This window comes from Otolemur garnettii, unplaced genomic scaffold (assembly GCF_000181295.1).
Source record: "Otolemur garnettii isolate 467f Iridium unplaced genomic scaffold, OtoGar3 scaffold00117, whole genome shotgun sequence".
Classification (NCBI taxonomy): Eukaryota; Metazoa; Chordata; class Mammalia; order Primates; family Galagidae; genus Otolemur; species Otolemur garnettii.
In genome coordinates this window covers 1,764,052-1,768,747 of record NW_003852512.1, presented here as the reverse complement: position 1 = coordinate 1,768,747, position 4,696 = coordinate 1,764,052, and positions in this window count along the sequence as shown.

The following is a 4,696-nucleotide window of genomic DNA, read 5'->3' as shown; positions in this document are numbered from 1 at the left end:
GATATCTCAAAGTAGTTTTGATTTGCATTTCTCTGATGATTAAGGATGGTGAGCACTTTTTCATATATCTGTAGGCCATGCGCCGATCTTCTTCAGAGAAATTTCTCTCCAAGTCCCTTGCCCACCCTGAGATGGGATCACTTGTTAGGAATAGTTTTTAAGATCTGTCAACACTGTCATGTGTATTAGTATTCAACTCGACGGTATTTCTGATTAGTATTCTGTAAAATGAAAATACCAGGCCAGCTCTTTACAGGTGCCTGAGGCTGGGATTTTCTCTTTTCTATTTTTTGTATTATTTTGTTTGTTTGTTTGTTTGTTTTTGTTTTTCATTTCATTTAGTTCTACTCTGAGCTTTGTTATTTCATTTCTTCTCCTAGCTTTGGGTTTGGGTTGATTTTCTATTTCCAGTTCCTTGAGATAGAACACTATGTTGTTAATTTGTGATCTTTCTGTCTTTTTCATGTAAGCATTTAAGACTATGAACTTCTCTCTTAACACCATTTTCACTATACCCCAGAGATTTTGGATGCTTGCGTCATGATTGTTGTTGAGTTCAAAGACTCTTTTGATTTCCATCTTAATTTTGTTATTGGCCAAAGGATTGTTCACAAAAATGTTGTTTTCTTTCCAGAACTGTATATTAATTAGAGAGTTCCTCCTGGAGTTGATTTCTAGTTTTATTCCACTATGATCTGAGAAGATAAATGGAATGATATTGATTTTTCTAAATTTTCTAAGATTTGTTTTCTGAGATAATGTATGATATATGCTGGAAGATGTCTCATATGTTGATTAGAAGAATGTATATTCTGCAGTTTTGGTAGGATGTTTATAGATGTCTGTCAGGTCCATTTGTTCTAGATGTTAAGTCTTATGTTTCTCCATTGATCTTCTTCCTCAAAGACCTTTCCAGTTCTGTCTGTGGAGTGTTCAAGTTCCTTGCAATTATGGTGTTGCCTTTTATTTACTTGCTTAGATGTACTAGTCTTTTATTTATGAATCTTGGAGCTCCCGTGTTAGTTTGAAGTTTATTTTATCTGACAAAAGAATAGGTACTCCTGCTTCTTTTCTTGTTTCCATTACCATGGAATATTTTACCCATCCTTTTACCATGAATTTATGAGTATCCCTGCAAGTTAGATGGATTTATTGGAGACAGAAGATACCTGGAGTATTTTTTTCTTATCCATTCAGCCAGTATATATCTTCTAAAAAATGATTAAGACTGTTTATGATCAATGCTAGCATTAATATATGAGATACTGTTCTATTCATGTGGTACCGTTTTATAAGGGATGTGAGCTTTAACTTTTGGGTATTTTTATATTTGTGGGTATTGCTAGTTCGTTTCCATGTACAGAGCACTTTTAAGCATTTTCTCTAGGGGAGGTCTAATGGTGATAAATTCCCTTAGTGTTTGTTTATCTGGAAAAGACTTTATTTCTCCTTCAATTATGAAACCTACTTTTGCAGGACATAAAATTCTTGGCTTCCAGTTATTCTGCTTGAGAAGACTAAAAATGGAAACACAATCCCTTCTGACTTGAAAGGTTTCTGCTGAGAAGCCTGCTGTTAGTCTGATGGGTTTTCTTTTGTAAGTAGCTTGTTGCTTTCATGTCACTGATTTTAGGATTTTTCTCCTTCAGTTCACCTTTGATCAGGCTGATGACTATATGTTTTGATGATATCCTAATTACTATGAAATTACTATAAATCTTCCAGCTATTTGATGACATGACCATCTTTCTTTTTTTTATTTTTATTAGATGGTAACTGTGTACATTACTGCATTTACAGGATACAATGTGCTAATTTTATATACAATTTGGAATGCTTACATCAAACTGGTTAATGTATCATTCACTTCACTTATTTAATTGTTGTGTTTAGACATTTATACTCCATTATTAATATATTTGAAATGACCATCTTTCATCTTGATATCTAAACCTCTAGTAATATCAGGGAAGCTTCCCTCTATTATTCTCTTAGTTTTCCATGTTTATTGCCTTTTCTTCTCTTTCAAGGATACCTATAATCATGTTAATTCACTTTGCATAATCCCATATTTTGCTCAGTGATTATTCATTCATTTTTGTTCTTTTTCCTGCATTTTTTACTTATGAGGTTGCTGTGAATTCCCTGGCTTCAAGTTCTGAAATTCTTTCTTCTATTTGATCTAGTCTGTTGTTGAAGCATTCCTATATATTTTGAAATTCCCTTAATGACTCTTTCATTTATTTAAGTTCTATTATCTCTTTTCTAAAGTTATCTATCTCTTTAGTGAATTTTTCATCTATGTCCTAAATTGTTTTTTGGTTTCTTTGATCTGGTTTTCTACCATATTCTCAATTACATTTATCTTATTTGCTATCCATAATAATTCCATATCTGTTATTTCAACAAATTCCTTTTGGTTGAAGTTTATTACTAGAGAACTATTGTAATCCTTTGCAAATGTTAAGATAGCTTGTCTGTTTGTTTAAGTTGCTGAAGTTTTTGTGCTGCCACCTTTTCATCTTGGCCACTTTTTCAGCTCAAAACAGATAGCTCATATGGTACATCTATTCTCTTCTGCTGAGACCTCTGTTGCTCAGTGAGGATAGGGATGGGTCGCTGGATGGCATGCTTAGAGCTCGACCAGGCAGGAGAGGGGTGGATATACTGTGAGCCTTTAATGATGCTGCTCTGATGTATCTCCTTTGTCCTCCTGTGATTTCTACCAGGCCACTGTGGTAGAACTGGCCCCTAGTGCCAGGTGTGTACATGAGGTTGAGCTGGCCATCAGGAAATGATGTCCAAGTGGGATGGAGGAGGTCTGTTGGACATGGCATGCATATATGCAGCCTTGTGAAACGGAGGTACCTAGGCCTGTGGTGTGGGGGAGGTCCATGCAAGGTGCTGTACAGGGCTTAGCAAGTAGGTACTCAGGATGTATCACCCTACAGACCCACAGGGCACTGGGTGGACTGGCCTTCTTTGCAGAACAGGCCATTAGGACTCAGCTCACATGCAGTATTGATTGGTACTCCTGGAAAGAGATGATCCTTGGTAAAGGGTGACTACTGGGGATGGAGCAAGTCTACAGAGTGTTGTAGTTATGCTCAAGGGTCAGAGCATCCTTAGATGTGGCAGAGCATGGATAGGGTGTGGCGTCTAGGTCACTTGTGCAGCACAGCAGAGGTCTGCGGTGTGCAGACAGCCCAGATTCAAAGTCTGTGGCTGTGCTGGTTTTTGTCCCACTTGGGGCTTTTTAGGCTGTAGTGTCAGCAGTAGTGGTCCAGCTATGCCAACAGTGGGCAGTGGTTGCTGAAGGCTATGGGCACATGCTCTGCTGACGTCTGCAGGAGGTATGGTTGAGCAGGATCATCTAGGCCACAGTGGGTGGTACCAGGACCTTGGTCTTCTACACTGCCCAGGTCCCCCAAAGTGGCAGCAGTGGAGGTGTATGTCACTTGCCCATGAGTGCCACGATTCCCTGCTCCTTCTACATCTAGCAGGAGCAAGGGAAAGGTTACAGTCACAGACCTGAACCCCAGGGAAAAAACACCAGCTCCAGTGCCTGGGGCTCACGAGGAAGCGCCTAGCTCCCTGCTTTCTGGAGCAACACCCCTACACAGCCTGCAGTCATGTGTCTCTATCAGTCCAGAGCTCTGCTGCACTTGAGGGTGCCTCCCACTGCTCTGGTTGCAGTATCCTCTGGGGAAGTGTGGAATCTGAGAGTTCCTTTCTTTCTCCTTTTCCCATGTGTGGGTGTTTTCCCTAATTACCTCTAGTTCTGCTAAGCAGCTCATCCCACTTCTATCTTCTTCGCTTCACTCCTGCCTCCTCTCCATGCATTCCCATTGCTTTCACTGAGACAATCAATCTAAAGTTGGGTATCTCTTAACCATTTTGATCCTGTCCATGACAGTGACATTGTGCAGGCTGCTTTTAGTCTGCCATCTTGGCCTACAACCTGCTTTCTAACATTTCTATTCCCTCAAGTAATCACTTGATCTCATATCTTCAGTAATCACTGATTACTAATAAATCTCAAAACTTTAATCTCTAAGTCCAATTCATGCCTCAAGCTCATATATACATTTCCTGAATGCTTTGACATTTCTCCACATCAACTTTGAACTCCTTGGGCTCCTCAAGGAGGCCCAATTCAAAATAAGATCATTTTTACCACTTTAAGCTCAGAGAAGCAAGGTCATTATGTTGCCCCTTTATATCCCATAGTTAGCCAGTCATAGAAAGTGGCCCAAAGTTATTTGCTATTGCTTTTCTATTTTTTACCATTCTTCCTATCACCTTCTCTGGAATATTTTACCTGCATTAATGCCAATGTCTACTACAATCTACTTTCATATTCTTCCTAGATAATCTTACCCAAAATTATTTACATCATATCATTTCCTTGTTTGATAATTTAAGATCAATTATAAAGTTCTGAATTTGGATTTGTGTTTAGAGGCCCTTCCACATACGGTCTTCCTCCAACTCTCCCACCCCATCTTCTAATAGTCTTTGTAAATGAATATGTTATCTGGTAGCTATCTGAGCCTTTCAGCAATGTTATTTGAAATACTTAACGTTCAGCCTTTATAGCTATTACACAGAAAACCAGTCCTATTACTTAATAGCCACACTTCATTAAATTTTCTCACATTTCAGTCACCATTTCAACTCGAACATATTATTTTAC